Source organism: Ambystoma mexicanum, chromosome 9 (genome assembly GCF_040938575.1).
Source record: "Ambystoma mexicanum isolate Mex_15411 chromosome 9, UKY_AmexF1_1, whole genome shotgun sequence".
NCBI lineage: Eukaryota > Metazoa > Chordata > Amphibia > Caudata > Ambystomatidae > Ambystoma > Ambystoma mexicanum.
Genome location: NC_090931.1, coordinates 1,166,696,776 through 1,166,717,127, shown reverse-complemented (window position 1 = coordinate 1,166,717,127; position 20,352 = coordinate 1,166,696,776).

The following is a 20,352-nucleotide window of genomic DNA, read 5'->3' as shown; positions in this document are numbered from 1 at the left end:
TTGGGAATGGGTTGCTTATGCAGCTGATTCTCAGCATAGCAAAGACCTAAGAAGGGTCAGGATTCCACAACAACATTAAAACCCCAAACGGAAAGTGAAAGGAGTGAGGGCTGCTAGGAGAGCAGACACATGGGCACTGCAGAATTGGGCCTGTGAAATTGAAGACCATGCCTATTTAAAAGATTCTGCTGGTCCTCCGTCGGAGTAGTTTCCCAGGGGCCGGCAACTCCTCCCGGCGTCCCAAGAGAGTATGAGGCACACACAAGAGCAAAGGGGTCCTGCTGTTTTTTTACACAAAACAGACAGGCAAAGGGCTCACAGGCCATAGGCATCCGAATGACCTCTCGCTTTTGGTGAGCTCGCAGGCCCTTTTTCTAGCTGAATGATGCAGTTAAGTACGTCACTTGGGAGAACTAGCCCCCAAATCTAACACCACCTTGGATTGGCTCTCCGAGTGGTGGGGGTAGTATAGGCACATATAGGAAAGATAGGTAGTGAAGAGGGAAAATCGAGACCAAACCCATGCCCCCTCACCCCAGGCGCATATACAGAAGAACAGCAGGAAGAACAAGGAGCGCACTTATCATTTGAACCAGGCCCCAGCGCACCCATGGGTGACCCATGGGTGACATATATGCTGAAAAACACCCACTTCACCAACAGTGCAACTTCCATGCTACATTAGAATCAATGCTGCAATATCAGAATCTACAAACACAAAAATCCCTGTTTAAAGGCTTGCAAATGCCTATATGAATTAACATGGTCTAAATGCACAGTGTAAAGCCATGTTTCAGGAAATTTACAGCCAAGTTCATTTCTCTCACTGAACACTGGCTGCGGGAGCCTTCAGTAATGTTCCTCGCAAAACATCCGACCTGCCAAGGCCGCACATTCAAGATAAGATTGCTTTCTGCCGACAGACATTTTTTAATTATCCACAAATGCGAATAAATCACGGCAACCCAGTGTGCTTTTTTTTCTTTCTGGGAAAGAAAGACATTTTCTCAAGGACTCGCACAACATTTGAAACATAAATTGTAACAAGAATGGCGCAGCCCAGCCAATCTGCGCCCAGAGCCCAGGTGCGAACTGCTTGTTCAGCTAAAAAAGTTATGGGAACAAAGTCATAATGTAACAGGATAGAATTAGGTAATGGGGGCTGGCACAGCTAAATCAACCCACTGACGCAGAAAGGCTAACACCCAATTGTCAGTCTCACTATAAGGGCTACATAGGTAACCTACCACTTAGCAGCCAATAGCAGGAGGAGATAGGTTTCTGGGAGCGGATCCAATTCTGTGAGGTCAGCCTGCAGTGTGATTACAAAGCTGACTTGCAAGCCAGCCCCGGGGGAGACGGCGCCTGAACTCGCGATGTGCACGATGCTCTGTGTGTTTTTTTTTTCTTTTTGCTGCCCAGAAATAAATGCAGTTTGAAACATGCTGCTGCCTGCTTGGGACTCTGTTGCATTTCTGGGGACCATATGGGAGGTGTTGGGGCCTCCCATAGCTGGTGAGGGTATGGCTGCTGGCCCCCCACTGCCCTGGGGGGGGTCCAGCTTCTCCCCAACAAGTTGGTGCCCTCTGTGAGGCTCATTGCTCATTGTAACATGGGTGAATGAGCACTGCCTACGCAAGCCCTGCGTTGAACTGAACTCCCTGCCGCCGACTCAAGGAAGCTGTGGGACCCTCGCCTGCACCTGAAGACCACCGGGAAAACGCGTAACCGGCTAAAGGCTTCGGGGGCCACTTGGAAATACCCCGCTTGAGGGCAGGTGAGAGCCCTGCAGGAGAAGGGGTCCGGTGAAGCGCCTTGAGGGGGTGTCCAGCAGCGGAGCAACTGCCAGTGCAGCATAGGAAAATGTAAGTCAACTAGCAACATGGGCTTTGAGGGGGGGAAATGTTTAAAGTATTATGATGCATTGTTGATCAGTATGTTGCAGAAATGTTAAGTTCTTTTGTTTGGGTAGAAACTGAGGGAGGGATTGTAAATTGGGTGGTGGGTGATTGTACATTGTCGCAAAATTCAGCGCATTGGTGGTGATCGGCACGTGAATTGTAGTTGGGACTGAGGCGGTGGCAGTGGTCCCTTCTTGTGTTTTTGAGCCTATTGGGTGGGGTAGTGACTCCCTACATATAGAACAGGAGTGCCGCGCTGATTGGTCTGGATGGTGATTTCATGTACGGGGTCTGGATTTCCTATGAATTGACGTTATAGATCAATGAGTAGATGAGGTTCCCTGCTAATTGAGCGCTTTAGTTCAGTGAGTGGATGATAGTTGGCTGGTTAAGGTCCCCTGGTGAGGAGCGTATCACACGTTAGGCGACGCAGCGTGTGCAGTCCAATTATAAGAGTTTTATTGTGGTTTACCTTGTTCCAGTTGAGACAGGAAGACAGCTGTGGGGATTGTGGGGTTTTATTTTGGGATTTTTGTGGGGTTGGGAGAAATGGGTTATTGTTCTGTGTATGCACATTTGTCTTTTCATTTGCACTGTGTTTTTAGTTTGGTGACGTCACCTTCAGATTTATGCATAGGACACAGAGTTTTGATGGTGAGGAGATAGTGGTGTGGTTTTGGATTTGGAGAATAGGTGACCCAGAGGCGGTGTGTGGAAGACACATGCGCAAGATTGTGGGGGTGTGCCGGAGAAGGCAATGGTTTGGTGAAGATGGGCTGCACGTGGAGTGCACTGGCTAAGGTGCGGAGCCAAGAAGGCTCACAGAAGTTGAAAAATGTTCAATTATCTTCTAACTTTTGCTCCCTGAACAGCGGACTATCGAAATTTTCGAATTGAATAGAGGTAAAATGTATCACACAATACAGAAATGACTCCCCTTCACCTGTTGTGTAGCACACAGCTTCCATGCCGAAATAAGTCAGTAAAACATAGTGTGCAAAGATTCAAAAGTACTGAAGGTAAATTAAAAAAGACCATGGCTGCTCATAGGCGGCTTCTCCAGAAGCGTGCAGCAATCGCTAAGGACACACATACACAGCACTTACACGGGAATAGCTTTAAAAGCACATGGCTACAGTTGAACTGTGTGCACGAAGGAAAGGGAAGATGCGAGGGGTCAGCTGATGCTGAACCAGCGCAGGCAGAGGGAAGAGGGGACTCACCCTTCTGAACCTCCGGGAGTGTAATATTTGATGACACAGGGGCAGGGAAAGGCAGATGAGGACAAGTAGGAACAAAATAAATTATTAAAGTATGCAATGGGAGGGGCAGTTAAAAACAGCCTCAACACACACGCACAAGAATCACAATAGCAGTGTCAACAATCACCACAATATGCACCGCCCATGAGGGGAGGATACATGGGGCAGGATGGGATCATTTCAGCAGACACCACAAGCACCAACGCAGGTACTGTCACCACTACATGTACAGACACAACAAATGACAGCACCACTACCCCAGGACTGACTAGAATCACAACACAGGGGCACTGCACAGCAGCCAGCACCCATACAGAACACTGACACAATAGCAATGGTACCGGTTACATGACTGGGTGGGATCTTCCTGATGGGGAACAAACCTTTCAAAGGACATAGATTGACATTATACCGCTAATAGGACAGCCCAAGACAAACTTGATTTGACTCACTCTGCCACACACACTCATGCTCCACCTCCCCGACAGAGTGGGCGAGACGCGCGCCGACTCACGCACACTCAATAATGCAGAGGACAATTGCATAGGGGTGGTGATAGGTATCAAAACATTTTATTTTCTGGGTGACAGTGGGGCGACTAGGCCATGCATTGGGGAAGAGACATTTGTGACATCATGAGCGATGTGGATATGACCACCTTATTAACAGAGAAATCCATAACTTGTTAAACACCAGGCATACACATGTTGAAAGTAAGGAAGATTGTTTAAGGATAATGGGGGTACACGGTACAGAGGGGGGTGCATAAGGATAGCGCATCACAAGAGAGTACATTTAGCTACATTTTGAGCACACATCTTTCAGTGAGGAGACTGGGCTCATGAATACACGATTAACACAGAACAATTAAATAAGACACACAAGGTGGAAGAAGGTGCACTTGAGGGGGGAGGCCTACATTTCATTGACAGTTCACCACAGGAGGAGAGAAATAGGGGTAAAGGGTGGATGATCCATGTTCCCAACAGAATTAATTTGGCGAAAAAATGACGGTGCAAGTGGTAATGCCACTAGCGCTTTTGGAAATAGCACTGGCACAAATGCATTAGCCAACACACATAGGGAAAGAGGTCATTGCTGCACGAACTGGAGAATGATGGTTGTATTAAAATTTGAGAGCAGATATTGGGGGGAGAAATATATTGTTTAAATGTAACAGTAATTACAGTAGTGGAGTAATAAAATACTAGACTAAATGAGTAATTAACAGAGTAGGTAGGGTTTAAAAAGTGGACATGGGGTGGGATAGAGAGAATGGGAGTAAATTGTGAGGGTTGGGTTTGAAAGAAAAGAGGAAATAAATAAATAAATACAAAGAGGGGGGAGAGACAGGTAGCGAATAATTGGTAGCGGATTTCATTAGTACCAGCTTAAAGTGCCTGCAGTTCACTGCGAGGTACGCCCTGAGAAGTGAGAGAGGAGCCATAGAAAAAAAAAAAAAAAAAAAGGATTTAAAAACCCTGCGATTATCTTAACTAAGTAACATGGTGCTCTTAATTTAGAAACACAGCCACCCTATATGACAAATTTACCACCCTGATGTTTCCCTATTTAGCTTGTCAGTGCCTGATGCCCCACGGGACAAAGGCACGCACTATAAATAGCTTACAACAAAAGGACAGTAAATATAAAGATCCAAAGGCCCATTTGTACACTAGCACCCAAATTGCATATATATGATCCAAGTGTGTAATGAGTATCTTCACATAAATTAAGTGCCTACCCATTTTCTGGGTACATTCCGAATTGTGTAATAATTTACAGTCAGACCGCCATTGAACGCCACCAGGTGGTGACAGGATGGTGCATAGGTGTAGCATTGGCTCCTCCCACTAGGACACTGAATAGTGTGAGAGTAGTGCAGAGAGGTTAGGTCAAGAAATTGAAGAATATGTAAATTCTCAGGTCTCAAGCGCTTCCATTTCATTTCTCGCCAGATATAAAGGACCCAGGGCAGGCCTGAAGACAACGGACAACCAACACCCAATGGCTATGGACTAAAGTGGGACATTTTCCCCTCCTGACAGACTTTGTTAGAAGTGTAAGGCGTCAAGCCCTACAAAGCGGTGGACTACAGTGGGACATTTTCCCCTCCTGACAGACTTTGTTAGAAGTGTAAGGCGTCAAGCCCTACAAAGCGGTGGCCACCCTGGCAACGAGGGAGCAACGATCAACAGGGCCAACGCAAGAGATTTAAAAAAGGATTTAAAAACCCTACGATTATCTTAACTAAGTAACATGGTGCACTTAATTTAGAAACACAGCCACCCTATATGACAAATTTACCACCCTGGCAACGAGGGAGCAACGATCAACAGGGCCAACGCAAGAGATTTAAAAAAGGATTTAAAAACCCTGGCAACGAGGGAGCAACGATCAACAGGGCCAACGCAAGAGATTTTCATGAACTGCAAAATAGCACGAACACTCCCGAGTTAGGGAAACATGGCCATCCTATGGTCCAACGCACACTAGCAACTAGAATAGGCACTGACACACGCATTTCCAAAGTTTAATTGAGTTTCATATTACATTTTGTGCACCTACAGCTGTAACACTGTTTTGTTTCTTCTCTTTTCCCCGCACATGCAGGTTGTTGCGTATGTATGCTGTTAGAAATGTGTAGGAAATTTCTTTAATGTTATCTTCCATTAGAAATTGTGAGGCCTACTGATTAAAACATCGTGAAGCATTCCCCACTCAATTGCCCACCCTATCAAGAACCTCAGACCCCTTAGAGCATGTTTCCCTGAAGTATATTTCCTTGCTTCCATTGAATAAACAGCCCAAGATTTTACCTACCCATATTGAGAAATTTTGAAAACACGAAATGTCCAGGGGGAGGTTTGATTTTTGCCCTTAGTGATTGTTTAGTTCGCAGAGCTTGAGGTTACTAACAAGTACTAACTATTAACGCCTTTCTTGCGATTTTTAGGTGGGCAACTTTATCATCTCATCAGCTGCAAGGACCCAGCAGCGTAAGTGGTTATGGGCACGCAAATAAGGACTTTTACCTTCACGATGGGACTATTAATGATGAACGAAATAATGGGGGTGGTAATTTGAAAATGATTTGTAATAGTGAGCATTACCGCTGTATCCCCTGCTAACATTCCCTAACCTAAGCAGGAAGAGTTACGGCGTCAGTGGGTGAGGAAAAGCTGCTGCTAAAGTAAGGAGAGTTAAGGGCAGACACAAAGGGAGTAAAACATACACATAACACACATATCAGAAGTGACTAACAACATGCACACATGTACAAAATTGGTAGGGACACCACTGGAGAGAGCTGTCCTGACTGTTCTTTAACATATGCCGGAAGAGAATTGATTACAACAGAAATTACTACAGCAGAGCACAACGCCCATGTATGACAAGGTGCGAAGAAGATTGCAAGGGAAGACAGCAACATTGAGATTGAAAAAAAAAAAAAAAAAAAAGGGGGGTAATCCCCTATGGAAGATGATTACATAAAGCAGCTAATTGGAGAACAACTGTATGTGGAAAGTGACCAGAGAGAGAAGAAACAATGAGCAAATGCACAACTGAGCAAGCTGCAAAAGAAAAAAAATAATAATAAATAAATAAATAAATAAATAAATAATAAAAGAAGAAAGAAAAACAAAAAGCAAAGAAAAAATAAAATAAAAGAGACAAAAATATGATAAGTGCCTAACGGAGTGAGACAAAAGAGCAAAGATGGTCACTTGGGTGGAGAATGAAGAAGGACGTATACTGTTAAGGTACCAACGTTATGTTACCAGCACAACAGTGACAAGAAGTGGACAATCATTCTGGATGCGAGAAGGTTGAGAGAAGTTGCGAGATGAGAGCAGGACCATCACTGCTTATGGACTACTATTGAGCACATGCATCTAAAGATCAAGAGAAACTACCACTGAATTGGGGAGGAGAGTGTTCATTGGTGCGCATCAGCATGCCCTTGTTGGTGATGACCAAGGAAGATGTGAAGAGTGACACATTCACCAAGATGGAAAACAACGGAAGAAGAGAAACAGACAGAGAAGTAAAAAGAGGGGGGAAATACTTCTCGAGCGAGACAGAAGAATAATTGGGTGCAGTACCAGCATACTAAAGAATGATCAGCAAAACTGCATCTGAAAAGAGAAAGCAAAGAACTAGCTAGTGCTTGCATGGTAATGGAGGACATCATGACTGCCTGGTTAATTGAAGGTGATAACGGAAGGACTAGTACCAAGCACAGCATCATTGTGCAAGATAGAGATACATTGCAAGAGAACAACAGAAGAAGTTATCGGAATGCAAATAAGAGACATGGTAAAAGGAAGAGCCGGACTAAGATAGCGGTGTGCAACATGGTTCCAGCAGTAATAAAGGTGGCCACTCCCTGTGATCAGAGGAAGTACGAAGGGAAGTGAGTGTGGTGGAACACAGAAGGAGAACACTCCTATATGTACTGTTCATCAACAACAATGCAAAAAATTATGGACACTTCAAGGAATTGACAAAGATATGCAGACCGGAAGGAGGTGAATGTTGCTTGGTGGTGTGGTCGACAAAGTCGACCAGAGGGGGGACTGAAGAGGGAAAATCGAGACCAAACCCATGCCCCCTCACCCCAGGCGCATATACAGAAGAACAGCAGGAAGAACAAGGAGCGCACTTATCATTTGAACCAGGCCCCAGCGCACCCATGGGTGACAAATATGCTGAAACACACCCACTTCACCAACAGTGCAACTTCCATGCTACATTAGAATCAATGCTGCAATATCAGAATCTACAAACACAAAAATCCCTGTTTAAAGGCTTGCAAATGCCTATATGAATTAACACGGTCTAAATGCACAGTGTAAAGCCATGTTTCAGGAAAATTACAGCCAAGTTCATTTCTCTCACTGAACACTGGCTGCGGGAGCCTTCAGTAATGTTCCTCGCAAAACATCCGACCTGCCAAGGCCGCACATTCAAGATAAGATTGCTTTCTGCCGACAGACATTTTTTAATTATCCACAAATGCGAATAAATCACGGCAACCCAGTGTGCTTTTTTTTCTTTCTGGGAAAGAAAGACATTTTCTCAAGGACTCGCACAACATTTGAAACATAAATTGTAACAAGAATGGCGCAGCCCAGCCAATCTGCGCCCAGAGCCCAGGTGCGAACTGCTTGTTCAGCTAAAAAGTTATGGGAACAAAGTCATAATGTAACAGGTTAGAATTAGGTAATGGGGGCTGGCACAGCTAAATCAACCCACTGACGCAGAAAGGCTAACACCCAATTGTCAGTCTCACTATAAGGGCTACATAGGTAACCTACCACTTAGCAGCCAATAGCAGGAGGAGATAGGTTTCTGGGAGCTGATCCAATTCTGTGAGGTCAGCCTGCAGTGTGATTACAAAGCTGGCTTGCAAGCCAGCCCCGGGGGAGACGGCGCCTGAACTCGCGATGTGCACGATGCTCTGTGTGTTTTTTTTTCTTTTTGCTGCCCAGAAATAAATGCAGTTTGAAACATGCTGCTGCCTGCTTGGGACTCTGTTGCATTTCTGGGGACCATATGGGAGGTGTTGGGGCCTCCCATAGCTGGTGAGGGTATGGCTGCTGGCCCCCCACTGCCCTGGGGGGGGGGGGTTCAGCTTCTCCCCAACAGTAGTGGTTGATAAAGGGACAGGTGGTACGCTTGGGTCATCCCTAATAATCGCTACAAGTGAATTGTTACATGGGGACGATTAGCGATTGGCTAAGCTACAATGGCATCAGTGGTGTGCCCTCGTATTCTGATTGGTTCACTTGCGAGCCCCCAAGCCTGGGACCATCGTTGTTCCCAGCTTATGGTGTACCTGGTGCTGGCGACAGAGTATAACTATGTGTCAGTGGCAGATAATGGACAGTTCTGGCTATTAGCTGGTGTGCATGTCTTTCCCATCGCTATTGGTGTCCGATTTGTCACTTCATTGTTGCAGTCTGTGTCCCAGACGTGAGATCCCAGCGCTTCTCTGGTCCCTGGAGCTTGGCATCGTATCAGGTCGTCTGGTCACGTGTTGCGGGACCGTGGCTGGAGCAGAATTATGAGCATTATATTTGTATTTCGGCTCAGCGTTTAGCAGTAGCAGGTGTAACCTTGGTGAGGGAAGCACGGCATGTAAATTTCAACATTGTGGCCTTGGCTGGGGGCTCTTGTCGGGGCCTTGTTCCACGCGATCAGCACCTTGCAGCTTTGTCTGAGCTGCTCCGGCCTGGATGCTCTGGTTTTGCGGCCTACCACGGCCAGGTTTATGGGTGGCCGTACTTCGTCCATAATATGAGGGTCGCGAGGGGCGACACAGATTCATATGCATTAGTCCATATACATTGGTTACATCTTCATGGTTTTTAGTGGCGAGGAAGCGTCTGCAAGCATGCACAAAAGCTCTTCTGGCATCTCGCATTTCTGCGGTACTGTAGCTGGCCTATGTGGAAAATATCAATGATGCATGTGTGAATGTGAGTGATCCTCTACGTCACAGCACTAATTGTGTTCTTCATGTGGATTGGTGTGTGTATGACCAATGTGCTTGGTGGCACGTGTGTTCTTGTCCGCTGGCTATGTCGTCATGGCATCCCTAACAATGGCGTTATTAGTGGTTGCTGTTTAATCGAGTTGATTCATGCGGTCGATATCAGCTTCACCTGAGGCTCCGGCACGTGGTTTGATTGATGGACAGCCTCCTTGGTTGTGTGGGGTGTGGCTACAGTGGATCTTGATGTCTGGGGTGGCCGTGGGTGTGTCGAATTCCTCTCGCGGTGGGTGCTTGGGTCGTGACGTCCTGGGCCATGGTCTGGATAAGAATCGAGAGAAGGGATCGTCCCATTTTCTCTCTTCAGTCCCCCCTCTGGTCGACTTGTCGACCACAAAATTATCCACTCTTTTGTCTCCTCGTACTTGCCATAACTTTGTTATTCCAGCCAAGTGCCCGTACCGGTCCACATGATCTTCAAATGACCAATAAATATAAACACATCCGCCAAATGGTTTGCAATAAACCCCTTTCCCTACGTAGCTTTTCGGGTTCCTTGGGTTCTCAACCTTTATTGATGGAGGGTACAAGTCTGCTTCTACTATCTGCTGGTGCAGCCGTTCACATTCCTTAATACTGACGATTGTGTGTTTGTCATCTTCCACTGGCATTAGGACGTGCATACCAATCATTTATTCAGCAGTACGTTTGGACCTTTCCTTCTATACTTTTATCCCCATCACAAAAGCCATTCCTAGAATTATGCATCCTGCCATAACCTTAAGACCATCTGAGCGCCAAGATGGCATCCATGACCAGATGTAAGAGAACCATACGCCATCTTTCTTCACTCCCTTTGCTTCTTCTTCCATCTTGGCATGCATCTTGGCCAGCTGTGACACTGCCTCAGATAGCGTGCCATTGTCCTCGTCGTTGGCGTGAATGAATGTGCAACACAAGCTTTCAATTTTTGCGCAAACACCTCCTTCCATAGCTGTTAAAAGTCCAGCACATATCTGTTCTGTAGGGCCACCATCCTGATCACTCTTAGCTCTTTCTTTATTGCGTTGAATCTGTTAACCATTGAATTTATTGTCATCATTAGCTCCCATCTAGTGATCTGAAGCCACTTCGCATTTGCATATGCCTGTACCCCTGGATGTATGATGGAGGTAAAGAACATAGCCGCTCTGCTAAATAGTCTATGTGCTGGTGGGATGTCGCTTAGGGAAGTTTCTGACTTTCCCCACAGGTAGTTCCCTGTCAGTGGTTCTCCTTGTCTTTTCACTCCTGATAAATGGGCAGTGGTGTTCCTTTTCTTTCCTCCTCCCATCTTTAGTGACTTTTTCTTCCTTTTATTCCCTTCATCCATCTTAGGGAAGCTCTCCATGTTAACGTGTTTCTGTGGTACTACCAGTGATGGTACGTTGATGTGTACCATTGTGCACACTCCATTCCACATTCCACAATGGTGGCAGGCTGTTGTATGCCTTCGATCCACAGGCCCTATAGTGATCTATCACAATTGCTGTTCCTACACCCCCTTCAGGAATCTGTATGGTTCTCTTGCAACCTTCATTTACGCCAACTTCAACTTCACTATCATGCTGGTAACACATTGTGGGCGCAGTGAGTGGAAGTATTGTTATAGGTTCCTCCTCTTTATCTAACCATGTCACCAGTGCTGCACTCTTTGTCCATTCCTTGTAGCATTTGTCATTTTCTACATGCACCGTCATTACCGGAGACTTTGCCAAAGTCAATATTTTGCTTCCCACAACTCCGTCCACCAATTCATCCTTAGTGTATACCTTTCCAGATATTAATATCAGTGGCCTTTACCAGCATCCTGGTTCTCCAGCAACTTCTTTTCCGTACCACTCGAATGGTAGGTAATTCAGTGTAACTTCTTCTGTCTCTCCTTTGTTGGGTCTCTCTGTTATGTAATTGAGCCCTTTTTTCAGTTGCCACGATTCGTCATACATTGGTAGTGTTTTAATGAAGTTATCTTCATAGGGGTACGTTGACCTTGATTTCCATTTTAGTGTTGCTCTTTTCCTTTGGAATCGCCCACGTGTTTGGAACAATGCTAGATACAACAAGCATTCAGCAGTTGTTGCAGGTACTTCAGTTGCCATGAACGTTCTTGAGGCGCTCATGGTGTATGGTACCAATGAGCACACACAGCAGTTGTCCTTAGTCATATCCTTACCAATTTTGGACATGTGCTTTTACCACATGTTGTTAGAGATGTGTGTGGATTCTGTAAGGTACGTTGTGGAAACAGAAAAATAATATGAGCCCGGGAAGCCCAACAAAAAACACACCAACACAGGTTACAAAGAACATACAAGTGCTTTATTTAAAAGCTACAAAAGTTACCAAGTCAATTGACAAACGGATAGCTATTCGGCTCTCAGAGTAACATAACGAACTTCAACGAGGGTTCGATGCATTAGTGAGAGAGAGATAGCACATTGAAATACTCGGGCTCTTTATACGATTTGTCCAGCCCTTGGCCAACCCTCTCGCGGGTTAACCATTCTATGAGCCGGGCCTATGGCTTCCTTGCCAGGTCAATCCTGTAATATATGTATTTCAATTAGTTTCACTGATATAGTTGTACATTTACATATAGGTCAACGGTAGGACAAGGTCTCAGTTCGCGACCCCGACAAGTGGCCTGCAGGCATATTAATTATTCATGTGGACGGAGGTCACAACGGCCAGAATCTTACTCAGAATGTCATTCGGCCTCCATTTTGATGTTCAGGGTGACGTCCATATAACAAGAGAACCTAAAATGGCGGCTTAATCCAAGATGGCGACTAACATTACTTTCTCTAAGGTCAAGACCTTGCCGTGGAGTTTGTTCGCATATGATGTTTAGACAACTTGGCGTAGGCCAATACACATACAATTGTTACGATAGGAGGCATAATATTGTTTCAATTCCGACAAACCCTCCTTTTGGCCTATGCCAAGTGCTAATATCATTTCTAATATCATTGTAAATAACTGTGCATTGTCGTCCATACATCCTGAATCATTATCTGTAATATCTATAGCCATTAGGTCGTTCATCAGAACCTCTTGTAACACAAACTCTTTAGATGCTGTATCTGGGGTATATATTTTGTGCCCTATTGTGCTCACTGCCTGAGCACAACATCCCCCTAGCATTGCACATATACTAGGTAGACATTGGAAACAGCAACAAAGGAATAGCAGGATTCCCAAAATAACCAGTATAACAGAAAGCACCTTCCAACCCCAGGATCGTAGAGAATCCCAGAACCAAGCGCTAATATTCCAGTCTCCCACAGGAACATGCACTTCAGAACTAAGGATGTGCAAGTTCTGTATTGCTTTGAAAATTGTCGGTGAGGAATCTGGTACGAAAACACAGCAAGCGGACCCCACAAATTTGCATACTCCACCACGTTCTGCCAGGATGACATCTAACGCCATCCGATTTTGGAGTGCTACCAATCTTATTGCTTTCTGTTCTAGGGTCATATTGTAGAGTATATCCGTGGTCCGACTGATGGTTCTCTCCAGTACCCTTGCTAGCCCCCTAATATTTTCAGAATTTGCTATCTGTCCCCAAAATGGCACAACTGATTTCGCTATATCTCCCAATACTTGCCCAGGGGTATCTCCGTTCTCGTCCCGCCGTGGGCGAGCCTTAGAAACTTCCAATGTACTAGCTATGAATACCCCAGGTAACAGAATTCCTAAATAACAGGTTCCCTGCCAATCCTTGGGCAACCAGGGAAATGCTAAATTACCGCAAACGAAATAGACAGGCGCCCCTACATACAGAGGCCTGTTCTCCCCGGTCAAATTTACAATGTTCACACAACCTTCAAAATCTCCCATTGACCGAGTGCCATTTCTTTGTACACAAAAGGGGACTGAATCGGGGCTATGATTAATAGAGTAAGAAGGAGGCACAGCGTCCTTATTGCCTATCAGAGCCATTTTAAAGGAAATTAGAGTTTGAAAAGGAAGAGATAGTTTATCAGATGGCCTAATAGAAGCAACATTAGGTTTACCTCTATTTGCAAAAAGCGAGCATCCCAGGGGAGTCAATTCACGTTTCTCAAAATCATTTAAATTAGTTCCATCAAAGCTCCCTTAGATGCTATCATTCCAACGGCCAAAGAATAGTGCTCTAAGAGAGGCATAGCAAGCAGTCGTTAAAGGTAAAGGGTGAATATACCATCCTAGCCCCTTGTTCCCATATTGCGGTAAATGGGTGCAAATCCAACAATTACTCTTATTAAAAATGGCATGCGTTGAATTCATTATTATCATTAAAGTGTTATTATGGTACTTTCGTCTATGCTCGGAGTCTCTAGGTGACAAAGTATGAAGGTGTACAGAGGGAGTCAAAGCAGTAGGTACAATCTCAATTGGCAGTAGAGGTTTTAGAGGGTACATTTCTTCAAAGTACCAAAGTCCCACTGCAGTACTTATACAAATTCCAATTACTATTAAACACAACACAGCAATACGTTTTCGGGGCCCAGGCACATTGTTCGTTGTCCGAGTTGGTCACCCCCTTATTTACAAGTCCAATGTGAGCAGCAGCGGTGGAGGTGGCAGGCATCATAATTTCTCAATCGACGACCCCAATGTTCGTTGCTGGCGACACTACGGTCGCGCGACTTCTTAGTCCTTCCCCAACCCTAGCCAGCAGAATCCCTTTTTTCCTTTTTGTTCAAAAAGAACTTTCTTTTACAAGAGTAAACTTTCAATCACTTCTTCTTCCCAGATGCACAGGAAAAACCTGTGCCGTAGTTCTATTTTCTTCGTCGAAGGTCGTACCTGGTGGTACCCAGTACTGTTTGATCTGGAAATAGGGTAACGTCACTTCCTGGGGGAATCAACGTATCAGAGGCGACGGAAGTCGCAGAACTTGAAACAACGTTTTCCGGAAGCAACCTTTTCAAAGAGTGTGGAGACAAAATGAACTGTTCCCCAAGCTCCACGGGCTCAGAGAATTTCTCCGACACACTCACAGCGCTATTTGCTACTCCAGGATCAGAGATTGTAGCATCAGCGAGGGGATCTGCTTCTTCTGTAACATGTGGCGTCGGGTGAGGAAGTTTCTTGACATGCGTCTCGTGGATCCAATGCTTCTTTCCAGCCACCCGCACTGCTGTCTGGGTGACCAACAGCACCTAGTAGGGTCCCCGCCAGCGAGGCGCGAGACAGGAAGACCTTTCGTAGGCCTTCACTAGGACCCAGCTTCCAGGCTGAATATCGTGTCCTGGGCCCGTAAACCGTAAAAGTAAAGCTGATTGGACCTGATGATAAATGAGATACAGATTTTTAGTGAACTGGTTACAGTAGTCTACAAGCAATACATTTTCGACCTCCCTCAGGGTTTTGGGCTTCTGAAGGCCCCAAATGTTAGCAGGTCTCCCCATCACTACCTCAAATGGTGAGAGCCCAGTCTTAGTTTGAGGTGTGGTACGCATGGCTAACAATACAATAGGTAAGGCATCCGGCCATTTCAGTTTGGTGCCGGCACATGTTTTGGCAAGCTTATTCTTTAGGATATCGTTATGTCTCTCTACCAACTCAGCACTTTGAGGATGCCTAGCTGAGTGAAATTGGTTTTCAATGTGTAACGCTGTGCATATCTGCAAAATTACTGCTGCAACAAAATGGGGACCGTTGTCCGACCAAATTACCCTTGGAAGCCCAAATCGTGGAAAGAATTCTTTTACCATAGTCTTTGCAGTGGTCATGGCAGTAGCATCCTTAACGGGGAAAGCCTCAACCCATTTACTAAAAGCACAAATAATCACAAGAACATATTTTAAATTGTTACACCGTTCCATCTCAATAAAATCAAAGTGGATGACCTCAAAGGGAACAGAAGGGGGCCCAAAGCTACCCCTAGGAATTACTGTCCCCTTCCCCACATTGTGCTGTAAGCAAATCATACAATTCTGAACATGTTGTTGTGCAATCTTAAAAATTTTATCATTCACCCAGACTTGTTCTAACATTTTTGTGATCTGCTGAGCACACACATGTGTAGGACCGTGTGCCATTGTAACCATCGCCAGCACATATGAATCAGGGAGCAACCATTTCCCTTCAGATGTATCCACCCAACACCCATCGTCATCTAGTTTCCCCATTCCTTCGGCCCAATTTTTAGACTCTTCTATTGTGGCATCAGTTTAAATATCTCGCACAGACCCGATACCTCATCCATTACATAGGCATCTTTTGTTTCCCTTAGAGCATACATGTCTGTGCTAAGGTCTGTGGCCATTTGCCTGGCTATCTGGTCAGCAAAAGCGTTCCCTTTTCCCACATCATCTATGACCTTACGATGTGCTGCACATTTCATGATCGCTAACTGACTAGGGAGTGAGAGTGCTGAGAGCAATTGCACTATCAGGGGACCATGCTGAATCTTGGTCCCATGTGAGGTTAGGAACCCTCTTTCCGACCAGAGCCTCCCAGAGTTGTGAGCCACACCAAAGGCGTACTGGCTATCAGTATATATGTTTACTGTATGCCCTTCGGAGAGTTCACAAGCTCGGGTCAACGCTATAACCTCTGCGGCCTGCGCGGAGTTATGCGGAATTCTCTTAGTTTCAACAACCGTACTCAATGTAGTGACTGCGTAGGCAGCTGTAGATGTACCATCGGGGAGTTTGAAGCAGGAGCCATCACAAAACAGCTCCCCTTCCGCATTGCCCAAAGGAGTATCTATAAGATCTATCCTGCCCTTCGTTTCCTGTTCAGTAGTATACAGGCAGTCATGTAATTCTTCGTCACCGCAAACAGTATTTTGCGGGAAAGGTAGGAGTTCAGCCGGATTAAGAACACAACACCTCTTAATTTGAATGTGAGGGGCAAACAGAATTAATTCATACCTCGTCAGCCGTGCAGAGGTGAGGTGTTGCGTTTGGGTTTTATTCAATAGGACATCTACAGAGTGAGGTACCATCAAAATTAAATCATGGCCTAGGACCATTCCCTCACTCTGTTTTACAGACGTGGCAGCAGCAGCGACAGCTCGCAAACATCTTGGCAAAGCGCATGCGACAGGGTCAAGGGCGGAAGAGTAGTAGCTGCACGGTCTATTCTTCCCTCTGTGTTCCTGTGTTAACACAGCCAAAGCACATCCATCACATTCATGCACAAACAACACAAAGGCCTTGTCATAATTTGGAGTACCCAGAACCGGTGCAGAGCATAACGCAGTTTTGAGAAGCTCAAATGATCGTTGATATTCCGATTTCCATGGCAGCGGCAAAGAAATGCCCTTCTTTGTCAAAGCCAACATCGGTTTTATCACTAGTGAGAAGTTCGGGATCCACAACCTACAGTAAGAAGCCATACCTATCAAGGATCTGACTTCCTTCTGTGTATTTGGAACAGACATGCCAGAAATGTGTTTTATTCTTTCAGGTGTCAATCTTCTCCCCTCTTTTGACAGGAGGTAGCCTAAATAGGCGACCTCCTGACAACAATATTGACATTTTTTGAGCAAAGCTTTATGACCGTTTTCGGCCAGATGAATAAGCAACAATATAGTGCCTTCTTTACAAGCACTTTCAGAATCTGCAGCTAAAAGTAAGTCATCGACATACTGAAGCAATGTACAAGTAGGTGGCAATTTGAGGTTATCAAGCTGCTCTTTCAAAGCCCTTCTATAAATGCTTGGACTTTCAGTATAACCTTGAGGTGCGCGAGTAAATGTGAACGAACATCCCCCCAAGGTGAACGCGAACAAATATCTACTCTCCTTGTGTATAGGAATACTAAATCCACGACACTAAAGTGCATAGCTGTAGCAGGGATCATTGTTAGTATCGTTGTTACATCAGGCACAATTGGAAATTGTGGGGCGACAACTTTGTTAATAGCACGTAGATCAATTATAAAACGGTACAGGATTGCATTGTCGCCTTTCTTTAATACAGGCAAAATCGGGCTGTTACATAAACTACCTGCAATCTCTTCAATCACTCCTCGATGCACAAAATCAGAGACAATGCACTTCAAAGCACGCTCGCCCTCAACTGATATTTTATATTGCGGAATGCGTGGTAGTTTAACTCCATGTTTCAAAACTATTTTAACGGGTTTGATCTGTAACACCCCGACATCATTGTCGTCAACCGCCCACAAACATTCCTGAAAAACGCTAGGAGGCAATGGTCGAGTCAGAAACTGAGAATTGGGAAGTTGCTGTGGTGAAACAGTCAGTCGCAATCCGTCAGAGGAACAATGAATTACTGCATTCAATTTCTTCAACAAATTTAACCCCAGCAAATTCTCTCCACAGTTCGAAGTCAGAAGGAAGGGACAATGGTCCGTGAAGGGACCCAAAGAAACAGACACCAGCGAAGAAACCGGGCAAGCAATTGGTATGCCAGAAAACCCTACAGAAACATTTGTTTGCCCTGACAGTGGAATGTTTGGAACCCGGGAATGATCAATGGAGCACTTCTGTGCTCCAGTGTCTATCAAAAACTGATGTTTCCTATTCCCCACTAACAATTCAACGTAGGGACCTTTCTGATTAACGGGAATAGGTGAAGGTTCCAAACCCTGCTTCGGGCAATCCTAACGAAATAAAATGTCATCGGAAGGAAGCTCTTCAGAAAGGTAGGCAGCAGAAGGGTGATCAAATATGTTTCTCGTGTCCACACTTGAAGTCTGATTTTCCCGTGAAAAAGGTTGCTGAGGATCTTGCGAGAACTGACCTCTATCAGGGCCCCCCGCTCCGGGGCGACCTCTAGGTCGTCTACCCATACTCCCAAATGCATTGTTTGACCTTTGGCGAAGGACGGGGCACTGTGCTCGCCAATGACCTTCCTGGCGGCAATAGGCACATTGATTAACATTCACAGGACCCAAAGGAGCATTTCCTTTCGGGACATACTGACCTCTGGTCTGTGAAATACCTCCTCTGGGATTTCTAACAATTTGTTGTAACAATACTTTAGTCTTCAAATCTCCTTTCCTCTTCTCTATTTTCTCTTTTTCATTATTAACACGGTTCTCATAATACTGAGCCATGTGCAAAACTTCAGATTGGGATTTTGCCTGCCAAGCGCTCTCAGAGGACATAATCTGTGACTGGATGTCAGGCAACAATCCACGTACAAATTTGTCCACAAACAACCTTTTCCCAGACTCTGTGCCCAAGTCCTGTCCACTGAAGTCAGAGAATACCTGTTCGAATCTATTAAAGAACTCGGTGGCACCTTCAGTTTTTCCTTGAACACAGGCCGTAAGCTTGTCCCAAATAATTCTTTTCTCTGGAATTATGGTTTTCAATTTTGCGACAATTCTATCAGGCAAAGTAAGTATTACCTGAGGTGGTTTCTAACCAGCTGGTCTTTCGCCATCAGACCTAGTCATGTTAGCCCACGTATCTCCCAACCCTGGCACATCGTCTATTGTTCGAACCTGCTTCCATAAATCTATGGGCAGGAGTACTGGGAATAGCAAGTCAATATCACTTAAGGTGAACACAGAGGACTGCAAAACGGACTCTATCTCTTTGTAGAATCCTGTCGGGTTTTTCCTGATATCGGGAATTGATTGTCTAATAGTGTTCACTTCCTGTTGTGAAAACGGGACGTGAACAAATTGTGATACATAATGTGCAGGGATGTCCAGAGCGGGTGCACCAGTCCCAGCGTTAGCGGGAATCTCAACCTTTGGGACAAGTGTCGGAGGAACCTCTCTCATAGGCAACTGAGATATAGGTAACTCTGACCGCTTACTAAGCAACAGAGCCAGGTCGAGCGCTAAGGCAGCTGAAGAAGTGTCGGGCGAAAAAGACCTCTTACAAATACCCGATAACTCTATAGGACAACTAACCTATTTCTACTGTATACTGACTATATGTGTCATATACTTCATCTGGCGGTATCGATGAATCCGAGATCCATCGAATCGCATCTTTGGTACAAATTCGTACTTCCTCAGATGCCGTTCTACGGCACGGAAGGAACCGTGTCTGTACATACATACTGTCGTCTTCACCATCCTCGTCTCGCAATTTTTCAAAGTCCCTCCTATACTCAAACAATCTCTCAACATGACCATATACTTTTTCCTCTGTGTCCCTCGAAAGTGCTAAAGTATTTAGATCCCTCACCCCTTGTGGGAGATCCGTATTATGTAATCTACCCCACATTACACATAAATGAGTCCCCAAACCTTCGATAAAAACATTTTTCTCAGGAAAATTGCCCATATTTGATAATGTGGAAAAAACGTTAACTTGATCACCTCTCTCCATACAGTGCTTAGCCCATGCAAATAATTCCGGTTTCTTGTCTGCAGAAACAGTATTTCGAGTGACAATCTTTGACCCCGCACCCCGTTCAACTTCAGTCAGTTCAGGACCACTCGGGATCAGAGGTGCGGGCAAATTCAATGGGAGTGCAACTATCGGCGCAAGAGGAAGGGGTGGCGGGATAGGTGGAGGAACAACAACTAGAGGAATAGGAACAATAGGTTGTACAGGGGGAACAGGAATAACAGCAGGAATAACAGAAGGAATGGGCAGAGCACCCGGGAGAGGATCATACGGAGGTGGCGCAAAGGCACCAGGCCTGCGTTCGTTTAACAACTTTTCAATAAATTCGTCTGAAACATGGAAATCTTTAGAGGGATACATTTTCTGGATACC